Source organism: Balaenoptera borealis (assembly GCF_965194805.1).
Source record: "Balaenoptera borealis genome assembly, contig: HAP1_SCAFFOLD_2310, whole genome shotgun sequence".
Taxonomy (NCBI): Eukaryota; Metazoa; Chordata; class Mammalia; order Artiodactyla; family Balaenopteridae; genus Balaenoptera; species Balaenoptera borealis.
Genome location: NW_028121987.1, coordinates 1 through 19,445, shown reverse-complemented (window position 1 = coordinate 19,445; position 19,445 = coordinate 1). Strand labels below are relative to the sequence as shown.

General features: G+C 46.4%; 1 protein-coding gene across 5 annotated transcripts in view; it reads right to left on the bottom strand.

Moving 5' to 3' along the window:
* LOC309622371 (uncharacterized protein) overlaps positions 1 to 19,437 on the bottom strand; it is a 33,186-nt gene extending 13,749 nt beyond the window's left edge. For all 5 annotated transcript variants that reach the window (XR_014240770.1, XR_014240771.1, XR_014240772.1 and 2 more), the window contains exons 1-5: positions 16,850 to 19,437; positions 8,853 to 9,030; positions 8,202 to 8,529; positions 7,132 to 7,351; positions 5,244 to 5,823 (exon numbers count right to left, since the gene is read on the bottom strand). The gene's annotated coding sequence lies outside the window, so the exon portion shown is untranslated. The remainder of the gene's footprint in view (positions 1 to 5,243; positions 5,824 to 7,131; positions 7,352 to 8,201; positions 8,530 to 8,852; positions 9,031 to 16,849) is intronic.
* Positions 19,438 to 19,445: the final 8 nt, after the last annotated feature.

Genomic DNA, 19,445 nt, shown 5'->3' with positions numbered 1-19,445 from the left:
TCACCCATAGCCAATCAACTGTTGCCTTTCAGTTCTACACACTTCTTCATGTGCTTTCAATACCCCTACCTTAGTCTAGAACTTCAGCATCTCTCACATAAATCACTCCTATAATGAGCACTCCATTCTTCCTCCTCGCTGACCTTTCTTCACATTGCTTTCAGAGTGACATTTCTAAAACACAAATTACATCCCAGATTAGACCCCCATGATGGCTTCTTGTAGCCTTAATAATGAAGTCTCCACTCCTGTCTCTGGGGAAACGCAGATGGCCAATGGGCACATGCACACATGTTCAACATCACTAATCGTCGGGGAAATGCAAATCAAAACCACAATGAGACATCACCTCACAAAAGGACACACGTAACAAATTTTGGAGAGGACGTGGAGAAAAGGCAACCATCCTACACTGTTGGTGGGACTGTAAATTGGTGCAGCCACTGTGGAAAACAGTATGGATATTTCTCAGAAAACTAAAAATAGATCTACCATACGACCCAGCAATTCCACTCCTGAGCATATATCTGTAAAAAAGAAAAACACGAATTCAAAAAGATGCATGCACCCCAATGTTCATAGCATGGTCATTTATAATTGCCAGCGTATGGAAGCAATCTGTGTCCGTCAACAGATGAATGGACAAAGAAGATGTGATGTATATATACAAAGGAATACTAATCAGCCATAAAAAAAGAATTTTGCCATCGGCAGCAACATGGATGGACTTGCAGGGTATTATGTTAAGGGAAACAAGTGAGACAGAGAAAGACAAATACTCAGTAAATTTAAAAGATTTAATAACTGGCTGAATTAATGGACCTAGAAATGAATGTAGAACTGACTTAAGAAAGGGTAAGTGTTCAACAACACACATGCTGCAGAGAGCAGAGAAAGGGCACGGCTTATTTGAATACCACCTAATAAGTTGGTATTACTAGGTCTACAGAGCTAGTGGGCCCTTTTGTGTGCGTCTTAAATGCCAAGTTTATTGTGTATGCAGTAGAGTCATCAAAATTTTCTTACAGGAATTTGGCATGGCCAGAGTTGGGTTTTAGGAAGGTTAACTTAGCAAGTATATGAAGCATGTATCTGTGGGGAAAGACATGGAGGTAGGAGAAGGTTAGGAGACTAGGGCAAAGTTCAGGCAAGAAGTAATGAAGGTAATGATACTAAGAGTTGGCAAGAATGTGGAGCCAATAGAAATCTCATCCTCTGCTGTTGGGAGTATGAACTAGTACAACTGTTTTGAAAGATAATTGGTGTTACCAGTAAGGTTGAACTTGGGCAGACCCTACGACCCAGAAATTTCATGCCTAGGCCTATACTCTAGATCAGGGTTACTCAGCTGTTGACATTTTGGAAAGACAATTCTGGGTTGTAGAGGACTGTCCTGTGCATTGTAGGATGTTTAGCAGTATCCTTGGCCTCCACCCACTAGATGCCAGTAGCACACCCTCAGTTATGACAACCAAAATGTTTCCAGACGTTATCAAATGTCACCCTGGTTGGGGCGGAGGGGGCAGTGCGTAAAATTGCCCTCAACTGAGAAACTACAGAAACTCTTGCATGTGGGCATAGGGGGATATGAGTGAGAAAATTCGTCGCAAGATAATTTGCAAAAGCATAAAACTGGAAACAACCCACATGTCCATCAACAGGAAATAGACACCCTGTGGAATTTTCATACGATGGATAACTATACGGCAATGAAAACTGATTACTACAGTTGCACACATCAACATGGATAAATCTCACAAACACAAAATTGGGGGGGGGGGGAGAAAGAGTAAGGCAAGTAATACATCTAGTATAATTACATTCACATAAAATCCAAAATGGACAAGAAATAACATTATTTAAAGGAACATTCCTCTGCCGTGAATGTATAAATAAGTGAATTATTAACAAAGTTCAGGATCGTGGTTACCTCAGGGAAGGAATGAGGGGATGACGCAGGAAGGGCACAGGTGGGCTTCCAAGGCATTAGCCGTGTTCTAGTTCTCAAGCTTGGTGGTGGGTACACAGGTTTTTATATTATTATGATATACCTTACATATATGCTGTATTATCTTCTGTATACATGAACCAGTTCATAATTTGTCAGGAAGTGATGCGGTCTAAAATAACGCAGGAAAATGGAGAGAAAGGCAGCAGAGTAAATAACTAATTGGATGAGACAGAGAGACAGAGAGAGAGAGAGAGGGAAGAGCCAACTTTTAGGTGCCTCTTAGAATCGTTTTAAACTCATTTTCTTCATAGATTTGGTGATGATATCAATTCCTTATCTGTAAACACACACAATTCATTGCTCAGACTTCTAAGAAATGTACATTTTATGCCTCAAAACAGATCCTACTATATGATGTGATTCACAGGACTTGATAATACCACATTTCCCAGAACACCATTGTCTGAGAATCCTGCCCTGTTAGACTTGTAAACGTGTACTCATTTGTATTCCTTGGAGTTATGAGCATCTGAAAATAGGTGGTTTAGAGTAAAAGTGATTCTTCATCATTAACTTTAGTGTCATTAGAATATCCCTAACTGGTACAGAAAACTGTTTCCAACTCCGGCACCCACCCTACCCCTCTGTTTTTCTCCCAATGGTCACCTCTCAGGTAGTGGAATAAAAGGAGATTTTTTCGATCAAATCCTTTCAGATGATGGAGCCATAAGCAAGGAAAATATCAGAACATCCTAACCTTTCCTGGACGAGGCAGAGAGGGACAAGACAGGTCTTTTCCTACAAGGAGCACAAAGTTTTCAAGGTTGAGGGACTCACTGAGAACATCTTTTATACGTGTGGACACAGAAAAACCCACAAACACCCAGAGAAACAGGAAATGCAGGATTCGTCCCTGACCTGATTTAAGGACCGTCTCTCAGAGACTCAGAGAAGCCTGATACGTTAGAGCTACAGCAGACCCTCAGAGCAGCAAGCCTGAGCTTCCTCCCTCAACATGAGAGGCTTCAGGTGCATACATGTGGGTAACGTAGCCCACGTGTCCTGTTCCCTGTATACACAGCCAGCACCTCGTAGATACCTCTCAGTCCTGAGAGTATAACACTGACAGTGCCACTCAGCTCTCAGAAGCACAGACTCAGTGAAGAGGAACACACATGCCTCTTGGGGCTTGGGACATGGGGCCACCTGGGGAGTAAATTCAGGGCCCTAGGGAACTGGAGCTCGGTAAGGGGCAGGGACACGGACTCCCAGCATGCACCAAAAAAGGCGTATCTCAAAAAGAGGTGTGCAGGCATTTGTCGAAAGTGAACCTCCCGGGACTTCCCTGGCGGCCCAGTGCTTAAGACTCTGCGCTCCCAATGCAGGGGGCACGGGTTCGAACCCTGGTCGGGGATCTGATATCCTGCATGCCACACGACGTGGCCAAAAAATAATTATAAATAAATAAATAAATAAATAAATAAATAAATAAAGTGAACCTCCGAAAATTCTTAAGCCCAGGTAAAGGCCTTTAATATTAACTATAGTTAATACATTAACTGTATTAACACAGAAATACACACATACACACCCTGCTGGCATGGCATGAACCATACAGAAGCAAACCAATTTGAGGCCTTTCGAGGGACCCTACATGGATAAATTTCTACTTGGACTGTTCCTTCATTAAACAATGGTGACAAAAGGCCTTGTGCCGCTTTCTGTTGTTGTTCTAGCCATAAGGAATACCCTGTGTTACTACAGGATAATGCATTTTTAAATGTCAACCCCAGTGACAGGGGAAAGGGTTGCGGATACCTTACACTAACTTCACTTTAACAGACCTTTATCAAGCATCTACGAAGAAGGAAACACAGTGCTTTAGGAGAGAGAAATAAATAAAAGCCTTTAAGTTCCAAACAATTCAGAAGCTCACACGTTAGGCAGCTGGGGAGATACACACGTAAATAAATAATGTTAATCTACCCTAGGATACGTGAGGCACTAGCATAGAAAATAGAAGAAGGTATTGATGCTAACTAGCAAGCTCTCAAGCAGCCTTAACTAAAGATAGAAATAAGGCCTTCTACCCTCAGACCCCTGGTTCTCCCCTTCTATGGTCCTCTGCTCTGCTCAAGTACCACTTCACCTTTTTCCCTTAAAGAAGTTCCAGATATTAGGCCCATTTCCTCCTTTAATTTTCTTTAAATTAGGACATATTTCAGACCTCGACAAAGGTACAGAGAATGCTACACCCATGCAACCATCAGCCGTCTTAAGAAACGTAAGCTTACAAATGAAATTGAAACCCAGTGTACCTCTCCCCAATTGAATTCTCCCTCTCTTTCCATACATTTAACCACCGTCTTAAATAAGTTTATTGTTCTCATACACACCTTTCTGCATACTACATATGTATGCATTACTCCTATGTATGCCTTTTACTACAAATACATGTATCTATAATCAATCTAATAACTTTTGCATGTCTTTAAACTTCATACGTGCATGGTATCATAATGCTTTTATCCTTTTGGAACTAGGTTTCTCCTTCATCTTTTTCTCCCTTCCACTACTGAATCCTTGCCCCTTGTTATAAGCTGAACTGTGTCCCCGCAAAAGATATGTTGAAGTCTTGACCCGCGGAACCTGTAAATGTGACCTTATTTGGAAATCGGGTATTTGCAGGTGTAATAAAGATCAGATGAGGTCACACTGGATTAAGGCGGGCCCTTAATCCAGTATGACTGGCGTCCTCATAAGAAGAGAAAGAACACAGAAACAGAGACACAGGGGAAAACACTATGTAAAGATGAAGAAAGAAATTGGAATCATGCGTTTACAAGCCGAGTGATGCCAAGGATTGACAGCAGCCACCAGAAGCTAGGAGAGAGGCATGGAACAGATTCTCCCTCCGAGCCTCCAGAAGGAACCAACCCTGCCGACACTTTGACCTCAGACTTCTGGCCTCCAGAACTGTCAGAGAATAAGTTTCGGTTGTTTTAAGCCACCTGCTTTGTGGTAATTTGTTACGGTAACCCTAGGAAAGTAACACATCCCTCCGGGAGCTCTCTGTGTCTCAGGCCCCTGAGAATTCTAGTGTCTTCCTCAGTCCAGATCTTACCATCCTGTTCAGTTTACCTGCAACAGTACCAAGTCAGTGAATTAAGGCTGGTCCTACCGTAGGTGTACTTAAACGTTTCCCCCATTGCTCTAAAGCAGTGGTTCTCAAACTTTAGTGTGCTTCAGTAGCACTTGGAGGACTTGTAAAACCCGATGGCTAGCAGCCTACCTTCAGAATATCCAATTCAGTAGGTCTGGAGCAGGGTCTGAGAATTTGCATTTCAAACAAGTTCCCAGCTGCTGCTGCTGCTGCTCCATGGCAGGCCAATAGCGCCATCTGGTCTCCAGGCAAGCTAGGTCGTCCGTCAGGTCCTTTCAATAACACGTACTAGAGGCTGGGCCACCATCTCTCTCGTCACACAACTTGTTTATAATCTAATATTTTAATTTATTTGAGGCTGCAATAAAAGGATTTGAAACAGGCTTACCAAATAGTTGAAAGAAATCCCTTTCAATGACAGTAAGGTGGGCCGAAAGAAATAGAACAAAGATACGTTGGAGTCAGTGTTATTTAGGTTAAAAAAAAAATCTGCAGCTTATTCATGTCAAACAAGCTTTTATTTTCAATGTGAACAATACTATCAAATTTATCTGTAAAAGGTCAGAATAAAGTCAGATGTCACTTAATATCATTTTGGGATGCTGAACTTTGGAACAAAATTTGCATTGTGGGCTAATGAAAACTAGAATATCCGTGAAGAACAAATTCATCTCTTCTTTCGCCGTCCACTTCTTTTTATGCCTTCCAACTGTAGGATGGGATAAGAGTCAATTAACAATTGTACACCAATAACATGCAGCAGGGACTTTCTAAATATGAGTCAATACTATGTACATCTGTTGGCTCTCCAAGGAGAGAACAAGATGTTTTCTTCTTGTAACCCAGAGCCTTGGTTGTCAGGGTGCACATCATTTCATCACACCAACCTCATCTCTCTCTTGCCCACCACTATAAATGCTAGATTTTTTTCTTGAGAGGCCACTCTGCCATTTAAATGTCTTTCCACCTTAAGAGCCTATGCTCCTTACACAAATCATAAATCCCTTATAATCCCAGACCTTCAGTTTCCGTATCTGTAAAATGAGAATGAGGCTGTTATCAAACATCCACAGGTGTGAACATTAAGAAAGGGAGAAAGAAAGAGCGTGATACTGAGAGAGAGAGAGAGATGAGACAGAGAAAGGAAAAGATGAATGGGTAGAGGAAGGAGAAACTAAGATTGAATTACCGACTCAGGGATAGCCAATAATCTTACTATGGCTAATTTTCTCTTCTTTTGAATAAAAAATCTAAATTGAACTAATATTTGTGAACTACTCATGAAATGCAGTCTTATGTGAAATCCTTAACGTTTTACTACTTTGTAAGGAGTCACCTTCTCAAAGGCATTGTTATTCCAAGAGACTCCATTTCTGTGGCCAGGGGATGAAGGTACCGCTAGTGCACAGCTTACTCGCTTTAGCTGCTTCTTCTGGTGACCATTCTCTAAAAATATAGGTCTCTATATTTTAGACCTCTAAAAACATATAGGTCTCTATTTCCAGGTCTGATAAATTTCCCATCTGTAGTAGTCTTAAAGCTACAGGACAAAGGACTTGCGGCTGCAAATGAAATACTTTTCAGAACACACTTCCTTCTATATCATCTAGAATACAAGTCCATTAGTAACATTAAACTGTTTTTCCAAAACTAAATTTCAACAATTTTTTCTTATTTACTTTACAAAAAAAATTTAAAACACGATAGATAGCTAGTGGGAAGCAGCTGCATAGCACAGGGAGATCAGCTTGGAGCTCTGTGACCACCTAGAGGGGTGGGATAGGGAGGATGGGAGGGAGACGCAAGAGGGAGGAGATATGGGGATATAGGTATACGTATAGCTGATTGACTTTGTTATAAAGCAGAAACTAACACACCACTGTAAAGCAATTATACTCCAATAAAGATGTTAAAAAAATAAACCAAAAATAAATTAAGTATGTAAACAAAACAAAACAAAACATAAAGCTGTTAGTAACAGGTATATGTCAGGAATGGTTGCACTATACAATAATACCTGTATTCTCCAGAGCTGCCCTCTGCTGAGACCGTACCCACTTTGGGTCCTTCTTCTGCTTTTTCCTTTCCATCCTCTTTCTCTTCCTCAGCATTTTCATACTGATGTGCACTCTCTTCTTTAGTGTCGAATGATACGGACTTTGGCATCACAAGGTGGTGGGAAACATTTCCCGATTTAAAATCAGCAGCAGAATCTAGTTCTCTGCCCTCAGGAGGTTCTGGAGAAGAGAAATATGTCAAAACATAAATAAATAAATAAATAAATAAATAAATAAATAAATAAATAAAAAGAAGAGCTGGCCATGTTCCTACTGGTTGATACAACACTTCCATGGGCCTCACAGTTCTGCTGCTTGACAGTTTTCACAACATTTTTCCCCTCCTTCCAGTAGATCTCACACACTGTGCTGCTGATTATTTCTGGCCCTTTGGAGAAGGGATCGAAATCATTTGATTCTCAGAGCATTTTTGTATGTTTCTGCCAGAACGTCACTGGAAAATGTTCACCCGATTTAAAGACAAGTTCTACCGCGAAGCTCACTGATTCCTCAACCACTGAAAAGTGCCCCTGTGACCTTTCATCATTTTCTCAGGTCATCCTACTGAGAATCTTTACATTTTTAGAAGCCCGTCAACCAAAAGTGAGGCATGCCATTTGTTCGCCCCTAGGTTGGTAGAGAGCAGCATACTTTTTCTCAAGATCATAAAGGTCTTTAGAGAATTGGGCTTCTACTTGTGCATATCGTGCCTGAAGGTTTTTGAGAGCTTTGACCCGCTGCTTAACCGCCAGAGGCCAGCGCTGAGCGCGGCCTGCCTTTCAGGCCGATGCCCCAGCAGGGGCTGCAAGGGCCTGGGGACTGGGCCGCCCCTCGCCAGCCTCGGCCCCGTCGTCAGGTCCACACGCCCCAGCCTCCCAGGACTCGGAGGCATCAGCCAGGACCTCGCCCGCCCAGAACTCGGCCGCCGCCGCCGGTTCCTCTGCCTTCTGGGATGCCGCCCCCTCTGCAGGTTCCTGCGGCTCCCAGGGCGGGGTGCCCTCTGCCTGGTACCCGCCCCGCCAGACCTCACCTGCCTCTCCCAGGTCTTCCTGCTCCTGAGGAGGCGCGGCATCCTCTGCAGGGTCCGAGAGCCGTCGGGAGCGGCGCCTGACCATCACGCGGCCGGCGTGGGGCCCGACCAGGACACGGTAGTTGTAGTGGCTGTGGTGCACACGGCAATGGACCGGATCCCGGAACAGGGACTGAAACTGCGCCATGGGGGGCCCGTGGCCCGCGACCACTCCCGCGCCCTCGTGCCCATTCTCGTCCTCCTCTTGTGTCTCTTCCTCCTCCTCGACCTCTTCCTCAGTTTCGTCTCCCTCTTCTGACTGGTACTCATCCTCCTCCTGGTCCTCGATCTCTAATTCAAAAATTTCCTCCTCCTCCTCCTCCTCCTCCTCCGTCTCCTCCTCCTCCTCCTCCTCCTCCACCTCCTCCTCCTCCTCCTCCTCCTCCTCCTCCTCCTCCTCCTCCTCAACCAGCTCTACATCCCAGTCTTCTTCCACTGCGGCCTGGGCGGCCTCCTGCCCACCATCCTCCCCGTGAAGGGCTCTGGAGAGCCCCAGGGAGGCCAGAAGGGCCGCGGCCCCCTCGGCTCCATCCATCCCTCCCGAAGGGGATGCGCGGACCCCGAGGGGACTGGGGTCGCCACCCGCCCCGCCACCAGCTCCGGCCTGGCCACCTGGGATCGGCCCTCGCTCCTCTGTGGCAGACATGGCAGGACGGACGCGCCACACACGGATCGGGCTGCAGTGAAGATCGCGGGGAAGATGGCGGCCGCCGGGCTGAGTATCGCTGAGGGAGGGGACGCTGTTGGCAGCGGGGCCTCCGGCACGGGGTGGGGGCTGCAGAGAAGCCGGCTGCACAGGGGACAAGAGTCTGCGAAGATGCCTCTGGGGGCCCCGCCACGGGAAGGGCAGACCGCCGGCCTGTGGAGCGCCCCACCGAGACTGCGCCGAGGCCGCTGCGCACAGGGCGGGAAAGAGCCTGACTGGCTGGCGACGGGAGGCGGACCTTGGAAGGGTCAACCAAGGGCCACTTCCTCCAGCGCCGGCTCTAAGCTCATTTGCCAGCAGCCAAGGATTGACAGCACCGCCGTCCAATGAGTGACCAAGGTCTTCAGCTTCCCTGGAAGCCTTAAAGGCCCAGCTCACCCTGAGCCTCCGTGAGCCCACAGGAATCCCTTCCTTTTCATTCCACCACTGCAAGAGCAAAGCTACAGTGTCCCTATAGGGCGGCGCCCTGGGGTATGGGAACCTGCATGTGTTCCCCAATTGCCACCCTGGGGCAGCTCACGCTGACTGAGACACACTTAGTTCAAAAACGAGAGAGAGAGAGAAGGTGTATAGATCAAATCTCAGCAACGCTTAAAACCTCCCACAAGAGAGAGCAAGAGAATTTGGAGGTTTTAATGCGGTTAAAGCTACTTAGAAAAGGACATACAAAGTCGATATGGATGCAGTGAGAATGGAGAGTGGAGAGAAAGCAGTAAAGACAGGAGCCGGACAGTGTTTCATCAGGGCTCCCCAATTCACTTCCAGCCGCCAAGAAGTGAAGACAGAGAGAGAGAGGGAAGAGAGAGACACAGAGACAGAGACAGAGACAGAGACAGAGAGAGATACTTCTTTTAAAGACTGGGCTGAAAAAAAAAAAAAAAAAAGACTGGGCTGAGCACCTGCTCTGCACTGGATTGTGTACATCCCCTGCCTCCCCAATTCATACGATGAAGCCCGTCCCCCACCCCACCCCGCCCCCAGGAGATGGTATTTGGAGACTGGGTCTTTGGTAGGTCATTCAGTTTCGGTAAGGTCAGGAGGCTGCGGTCCACACGTTGGGATCACTGCCCTTACAGGAAGAGACCATAGATGGTGCTCTCCGCCCACCACCCCAACGTGAAGCCACAGGAAGAAGGCGGCTATCTTCAAGCCAAAACGAGGGCCCTCACCAAGAACTCCACCATGCTGGCACCCTGACCTTGGGCTTCCTAGCCTCCAGAACTGTAGGAAATAAACCAATGTCTTGTTTAAGCCGCCCAGCCTATGGCATTTTATTAGGGCAGCCTGAGCAGACTAATACAGCATGGCACACGTTAACAGGACAGGCTTCCTAGAATGATTTCTCGGTCAACAGTCCGAGACTTTTTGTTGTACTCAGCCCCACTTAGCCGAGTGGTCAAGGGTAACGAATGCTTAAAACGAGGAAGAAATCGGCAACTATTTTATGCTAATCCCACTTACTATTGTCGCTGGGCACAGAAGCAAGAGTGGGTGTTAGCTGTAACTTCACGTTCAGGAGAACATAAGCTATGTCCCTTACTTCCAGTAAGCACACCGCCTTGGGATCCAGGACATCTAATTTGACAGACCCTAACGTTTCACGGATGGGAAGCACACATTCTGCACTGCGCTCCTGGGAAGGTTGGCGAGAAGAGCTGTTGTTGCCACCCTGAGTCAGTATGGACCCCTACCCCAAGTTGGGTTCAAAGGTCAATCAAGACTGGTGACACCACACACACACACACACACACACACACACACACACACACACACACACACACACACACACACTACCGAGACGCGATGCAAAGTGTATTCCTTACATGAGGAGGCTTCTGGGGGGAGAGCAGGGTAGCCTTTTCAAGCTGCTCCAAAAAAGACTTGAGAGAGTCAGGAAAGGAAGAAATTGCTTTGGGAGTTCTACTGTGATTAGTGGATGGGGCCAGCATGACAGTTCCCTTGTGCTGGCAGTAGCTAGTGTAGTTTGACGCCCACTCCTCCTCCCCTCCACCCTACAACCGCGCCAAAGGAGAGAGTGTGGGGCATTGGGGAAGAGGGAGGCTTGACGTTTAAAAGCCCTCAGCAGTCAAACATCAAAGGACGCAGTCAGACGCTATACTACAATTCACCTCTGGCGTGTGACTGGCGACTGAAACGTGCCATTTTCGTGTAATGGAATTTGAACTTGTGGAAGTAAGCCACTCTGGAACTCTGAGTCCTGCAGCCTAAGGCCGGGTAGGGAGGCAAAAGGTCCACTGAATGCCGTTCAAGAGCCCAGCGTTGTGTATCCTGAGAAGTAAAATGCATGCCTCGGTCACCATCAATAAGGCCCGGAACTCCAAAGCCAAGAAGGAGGGTCTTGGCAAAGCCCTGCATAGTGGCTTTAGTATATATAGAGACACGTGTGACCTGGATTTATAAGTTGGGAGTCTGTGGGCCAAGAGATTCCCAGGGCTCTTTACCCCAAAGGGGACAGGACAGTTTTACACAAGGAAACGTCGTTGCTGCCATGGGCCGGACCAGACAGCCAGACCGACGACAATGGCCTGATTGTCTATGAAAATGTGCAGACGGGGCTAACTGTTGGCCAGAGCATCCAGCGCTAAGGTGACTGCCTGAAGTTCACTCACTTGTGCTGTCTTTTCGTTGAACAGTTTTATCTATGGTTATTGTATTGATTACTGACAGGGAAAGACTTTTCCTGACCTTTTCCTATTTATTTTCCACATGTCAGCCTTTTTTTGTTCCTTCACCCCTCAATTACTGTATTTCGCTGTTATTAATTTCATTTTTCTAGTGTACAAAGTGATTCTTTATCACTCCTTTCTCTGTACCTTTTTTAGTTTTTTTATAGTGCTGGAGCTTTTTGTGGGGGCAGTGTCGGTGGTTACACTGGGAGTTACAATTAATATCTTAACTTTATAATAATCAAGTTTGTATTAATACGGAGATAGTTGCAATAGTATTCAAAAACTCTGCTTTTCCCCAGCTCTGCCACATTTCTTTATTTAATTATGGTGACACATGGCATGTTTGTATATTTGGTGCCCATTAACAGAGATTTATAGTTAATGCTTTATACATTTGTATTTTCAATCATATATGAGAACAAAAAGAGGAGATACAAACCAAAAGTACAGCAATACTGGCTTTTGCGTTTACCTGTGTAGTTACCTTGGCCTTTGTGGTTTATTTCTTCATATTGCTTCAGATAGGTGCCCAGCATTATTTCAATTCAGCCTGAAGGACTCCTTTTAGTACTTTCTGTAGGGCAAGCTTACTAGCTATGTACTCTCTCAGTTTTTGTTTGTCTTGGAATGTCTTTAACTCCCCTTCGTTTTCCCCACATATAGAATTCTTGGTTGAAAGGGTATTTTTGTTCATTTGTTCTACGCTTTTAATATGTCATTCCAATGCCAGCTGTCCTCTATGGTTTCTGTAGAGAAATGGGCACAAATCTTACTGAGGATTACTTGTAGGTGAGGAGTTGTTTCTATTGCTGTTTTCAAGGTTCACTCTTTGTCTTTGACTTTTGATAATTTGAGCATGGTGTGCCTAGGTGGGGATCTCTGATTTTATCCTGCTTGGAGTTTGTGGAACTTCTTGGGTGTGTAGAGTCATGTCTTTCCTCCGAGTTTGGAGGTTTTCAGGCATCATTTCTTCAATGATTTCCTGCCCCTTTCTCTCTCTCCTCTGCCTCTGCAAGTGTCATTATGTGTACATTGATAAGCTTGCTGATGCACATAAGTCTCATAGGCTTTGCTCATTATTCTTCATTCTTTGCTTTTCTGCTCCTCTTTTCCTTTCCAGAGACTGGATAGTTCAACTAACCTTTTAAAACTCGCTGATTCTTTTTCTCCTGGTCAAATTTGCTGTTGGACATCTTTTATTAATTTTTCATTTCACTTACTGTGCTTTGCAGCCGAAGAACTTTTATTTTGTCCCTATTTATAATATCTGTCTCTTTGTGATACATCTTTCTCATTGTTTCCTAGTTCTTTGATCATTGTTTCCTTTCGCTCATTGAGTTTATTGAAGACAGTTGACTTAAAATGTATTCTTCTAGTAACCCAAATCCTGTGCTTTACCTCTGACAGTTTAGAGTAATTAATTTTTTCCATGTGAACAGGACACACATTCCTCCCATCCCCTCCAACTTTATGGAAGTATAATTTACAAATAAAATTTCTATATTCACGGTGAACAGTGTGATGCTTGATGTATGTATACATTGTTAAATGATTACCACAGTGAAACTGATTAATACATCTATCACCTCACATAGCTAAAGGTTTTTGGGGGGTGGTGTGTGGGATAAAACTAAGATCTACTGTCTCAGCAAGTCTCCAGCATACCACACAACATCTTAAATTATATCAGCATGCTGTACATTAGATCCCTAGAATGTATTTATCTTATAACTGATCATTTGTACCCTTTGATGAACCACCCCCCAAATAACAAACCTAAACCTGGAGGCATCATGCTTCCTGATTTCATTATTTTACAAAGGTATAGTAATCAAAACAGCATGGTACTGGCATAAGAACAGATATAGACATAGACCAATGGAACAAAATATAGAGCCCAGAAATCAACCCACACATATATGCTCAACTATTTGACAAGAACACACAACGAGGACAGGAGAGTCTCTTCAATAAATGGTGCTGGGAAAACTGGATATCCACATGCAAAGATACTATATTGGACCCTTATCTTACACCATACCCCAAAATGAACTCCAAATGGATTAAAGACTTAAACGTAAGGCCTGAATCTGTAAAACTCCTAGAGGAAAACACAGGGGTAAGCTCCTTGACATAGGTTATGGCAATGATTTTTTTTTGAACTGACACCAAAACAAAGGCAACAAAAACAAAATAAACAAGTGGACTACATCAAACTAAAAAGCTTCTGCACAGCAAAGGAAACAATCGACAAAATGAAAAGGCAACTGACCTATGAAGCAGAAGAAAACATTTGCAAATCATGTTATCTGTTGAGGGGATAATATGCAAAATATATAAGGAATTCAATCAACTCAACATCAAAAAAAAAAACAAAAAAACAAACACAAAACCAACAAATAATTAATAAAAGGGTACACAGTCTGAATATACATTTTTCCAAAGAAGACATACAACTGGCCAATAGGTATAGGAAAATGTGTTCAACATCACTAACCCTGAGGGAAATGCAAATCAAACTGTAATTAAGACATCACACCTATTAGGATGGCTATTTTCAAAAGGACAAGAGATAGCAAGTGTTGGCAAGAGTGTGGTAAAAAGGGAACCCTCGTGCCCTGTTGGTGGGAAAGTAAAATGGTGCGGCCACTATGGACAACGGTATGGAGGTTCCTCAAAAGATTGAAAATAGAACTAGCAGATCAGCCAGCAATCCCACTCCTGAAAACAGATCCAAAGGAGGTGATTTCTGCTCTGCTCTCTTATGCTCATTGCAGCATTATTCACAATAGCCAAGGAATGGAGACAACCTAAGTGTTTTGGGCAGATGAAAGGATCAAGAACATATCATATATATATAAAAGACATATAAATGAATTCTTCTTAAGAATTCATCTGAGGGCTTCCCTGATGGCGCAGTGGTTAAGAATCCACCTGCCAACGCAGGGGACACGGGTTCGAGCCCTGGTCTGGGAAGATCCAGAACAACTAAGCCCGTGCGCCACAACTACTGAGCCCGTGCTCTAGAGCCCGTGAGCCACAACAAGTATCATATGATATCACTTACATGTGGAATCTAATACAAAATGATACAAATGAACTTATTGATATTTACAAAACAGAAACAGACTCACAGACATAGAAAACAAACTTATGTTTACCAAAGGGGAAAGGGGGTGGGGAAGGGATAAATTAGGAGTTTGTGATTAGCAGATATAAACTACTATATATAAAATATATAGGGCTTCCCTGGTGGCGCAGTGGTTGAGAATCTGCCTGCCAATGCAGGGGACACGGGTTCAAGCCCTGGTCTGGGAAGATCCCACGTGCCGCGGAGCAAGCCTGTGCGCCACAACTACTGAGCCTGAGTTCTAGAGCCCGCAAACCACAACTACTGAGCCCGTGGGCCACAACTACTGAAGCCCGCGCACCTAGAGCCCATGCCCCACAACAAGAGACGCCACCACGGTGAGAAGCCCGTGTACCTCAACGAAGAGGAGCCCCCATTCGCCGCAACTAGAGAAAGCCCGCGTGCAGCAACGAAGACCCAACACAGCCAAAAGTAAAAAAAAAAAAAAAATGTTATGGACTGAATTCTGTTCCCCCCAAATTGGTATGTTGAAGCCCTAACCCCCAATGTGACTATATTTGGAGATATGGCCTTCAAGGTTAAACGAGGTCATAAGCTTGGAGCTCTAATCCAATAGGGGGGGTATCCTTATAAGAAAAGGAACAGATGCCACAGAGCTCTCTGTCTCCCCACACTGAACAAAGAAAAGGCCATGTGAGGACACAGTGAGAAGACAGATGTCTGCCAAGGACAAAGGTCTTACCAGGTATAAATTCTTTTAGCAAATTCTAGATTTCCAACTGGATTAAATTGTGCACCTTTGTATCGATTTAATTGTTGCCTCCCTCTGTATTGAAGTTTTCTAATTTCATTCTCTCTGATTCTTTTTGCTTGCTCGTTTGTCACTGGATGTACTTTGTGTGTGTGTGTGTGAGGGGGTGTCCTCTCTAATCTGCTCATATTTATAGATTTCTTCCTTCAGACAGCATCAAATCAGTTTCATTAGGGTTAGGGGCCTCCCCTATGGCAATGGTTGCTTAATAAGTTTTAAGGACTCTGGCTTAAGTTGGGTTTAATTTCATCACCGTGTCACAAAAGTGCCATGGTTGCTCTTCCCTATCATTAGGATGATCAGGATTTTCACTGCAACACAGGCATAGGCAACAGAGTGGCACAGCAGAAGATTGCTGGGCCCCCAAGCCAGAGGTGGGTGGACTGAAAACATCTTCTGCTAGGGTGCTGCCACTTGCGCTGCATGGAATTATTATTATTTTGTCTTTTCTCTCTGTACAAATTCCCTCAGAATATTTTAGATTTCTAGCAGTGCAAATTTACAGCTGTGGGTTTTATCTCCATCTAATCATGAGTGGTCCAGACCTTCTGGGTGGTTATGGGGACAGGGTCGGAGGCCCAGTGACCCACCTCTTGGGCAGCCCAGGAGAGGAGGACATCGCAGGCCATGCAGGACACATGGGGGTTGCATTCTGGAACAGCGTGAACCAGAAGGGTCTGGGGGAAGCGGGCTTTGCAGTATCACGAGGGTGAGGTACCCCCTGGTTCCTAAGCAAGGATGTGATTGGCTTGCTTGAATCGTTCTGCTGGCTGACAAGGAAACACTATTCAGGGATAATAAGCAGGAATGCATCTGGTGCATTTAATAAGAAGCGTTGTTGCTAGAGGACCCTATCTGGCGGAGCAGAGTGGGGAGCGGAATCTGGGATTAGGCCGGTCGAGGCCCTCCCAGTTTTACCAGCCGTCAGCTCAGCACAGAATACTGCCTTTAGCCCTCACCGCACCATCACCCCCTCCCCGCGCACTCACACACAGGGGCCAGTATACCTGGCTGAGGAGAACTCAGTCCCTGGAGATGGAGGGGTGGACCCTGGGGCGGTAGTTCCCCGAACCCCGCCACTTCAGCGCTATTAGGCACCACAGCAACAGAGGGGCTGAAGCAAGGGGGCTCCATCGCAGCTGGTCGTCCCCATCCCCACCACCAACTCCTCTAGGGACTGGCCAGCAGGCAGCGCGCGTGGGCAGCGGTTCAAAAGCGCAGGCCCACATCGGCTCCAGCCGTCTCCTTCTAAGAGGTCGCCCACTCACCCACCGCCCTCCCAGCTCATGGCAGCCTGCCGACCCCGCTTACCAATCGAAGAAGTCCAGAACGACGTCAGGAACATCAGACGAGGAGAGGTTAGAAATCAAAGCGGAATTTCCAGCTGGGTTTCGGGTCGTCGCCCTCCAAGGGCCGGGTCCTGATGAGCAGCAGGAGCACAGCGGCCCGCCGCATGTCGGGACGCCAGAGCTCCGACCGTCGGAGAACCCTGGAGACCGCTGCGGACCGGGAGGAAGAGAGACGAGGTGGGGGGGGGGGGGAGCGGGATAACCAAGAGGAGCGGGGCGCGGACCTCGTGCTTCGGCCAAGAGCCACCTGTAAGGTGAGAACATCGAGGCCAAGGGGAGTGGGGAGGGTGGGGGTCGACCAGCGGCCCTGAGCCAGGGAGCGGCAAGAAGAGCAGCAGCCCAGCAGCTTCACTCCACGCAGCAACCGGACCACGCACCCAGCCGCTGCCCAGAGCGCGGGGTCTGAAGCACGTCCGGCTGCCGCTGGGCGGGCCCCAAGCCCGGCGCACAACTGGCTCCGCCCACCCCGACGGCAAGCGAGCTTAGCCAATCCGGCAGGCGCCGGGACCCATTGAACGAGATGCGCGGTCCCGCCTCCTACCGCAGCCTGTGCGCCGCCCAGCCCTCTGCTCCTTCTGGCGTCCGCAGTCATTCCTTGGTCAGCCCCAGCTCCAGCTCCCTGGCAGCTGGAGAGCTGGGCCTGGGGTCGGCGGCGTGGGGCACCCCGCCCTGCGCCTCCCCTCTGCAAAAACGCAAAATGTGCTTTTCACTTGAAACAGCGTATGCCCAAGAGTTTGCTTTTTGTGGTGAAAGGAGTAATTTGACCGCCCGGGCTGAATCTGCAGTTTGAAAGATCTGGACACCTCTGAGGAATCAGGACATAGTTGACTGGTGGTCATTCCCAGACCCTCGGGCCTCCAGTCAACCAGAGCGCCTGTCCTCTGGAAGGGATAGAGGAGGTTCAACCTGTGCATGTCGTGGCCCGGCTCTGGCCCGTCATCAGGACAGAAATTGGGCTCCAGGAGCCCCCCTCCCATAGCTAAGGGATGCACAGTTGAAGTGAGGGTTCTTGGCTGACAGCATTGAAGGGGAAAAGAAGGCAACGGTCAGTGTATCGGATCTTCAAGGCAGTGAGCCCCTGGAGAGCAGGCCACTGTAATGCTCCAGCATTCTGGCCCCAGCATGTGGGGGAAAAAAGCCTTACATTTTTGCTAGAGGCCTTCTCTTCTTTCCGCTACCCTGAACATTGCCACATAGAATAGAAATATCTCAGAGAAAGAGGAAATGCTTCCACTCATTCACTACCCTTCGTCCTTCCCATCTTGGTACCTTGATGAAGCAAGGTCAGAAAGAGGCTTCTTCAGAGCACATAAGCCAGATGGGCAATGAACAGATAAACCTCAGTCATATTCACCAGCGCTGGACCTCGTGAGGCATGCCATTTAAAAGTGTTGAAATCAAAATGGATTTCAGGTTCACTCTTGGTCAACTAGAATATTCAAACAAACATTCTCCCCCTTCCCCTTTCCTTCAGTATTTGGTGAGAAGAGCTGGGACTGCTTGTGCCCAGCATATTGCAAAGCTTTAGTTGCATGGAACTTCCTGGGGTGGCTGAGTGTTTTGTACAGCTAAAAACTGAACTCTTTACCCCACCTCGACCCCTTCTCAAGCACCCCACTTTTTCTTTTCAACCATTTTAGAATCACACGTTTTTTAAATGTTTCTCTTAATTTCCTTCCTTCTCTTCACCAGCAGAGCATCTTCACACCTTCGTTTCCCCTCTCCTTTCCCCCTCTTTTTCCTTCTATTGCAGTAAGTGCTTTCTTCTCACTTACGGGGCGGATCCACATAGAACTAAGCCACATACTTACGTGGGGGATCCCTCTATAACTAACCATCACAACAGCAGTGGGTCAGCTGAGCCCAGCCCTACTGCTCTTAATCCTGCACCCCTTGTCTCTGGTCACTCAGGCATCCTCGTAGAGACAATACTTGCTTGTCAAAAATGAAAAGGTCATTTCCGATCATTTTGTCCAAGCATCTGCAGTGTATATGGGCGGGGAGGGGTGGGGACACACTTTGGTTTATTCTTTACCCTAAACTACTCTACCTCTCACTTCTAAAATGAAAATATCCCAGTCTTGGACCGCAAGCGCCTAGCCATGCTGCTCTCTCATTCTTCTACTCTCTCTACACGTGTTCTTTTATCTCACTGAGCCCTCCTATTCCTTGGCCTCTCTGGTTTTTGCCCATCTGCACTCTCCCTCTTCTATCTCTCCCTCGTGTCACCATTGATTTGGTTTCGGGTTTCTTTTTTTTTTTTTTTCCTGGCCGTGCCGCGCAGCTTGCTGGGATCGTAGTTCCCAGAACAGGGATCGAACCCGGGCCACGGGCCACTGTCGAGTCCTAACCACTGGACCACCAGGGAATTCCCTGGGGTTTCTCCTCTTTTCCTTCTTTTCCTGATCACACTCAGGCATACTAAGTTGTCAATACATCTACCACCGCTTATTCTTCTACGCTTACAACACCTTCCGTATCTCCACATCCAGTTATCACCCATAGCCAATCAACTGTTGCCTTTCAGTTCTACACACTTCTTCATGTGCTTTCAATAC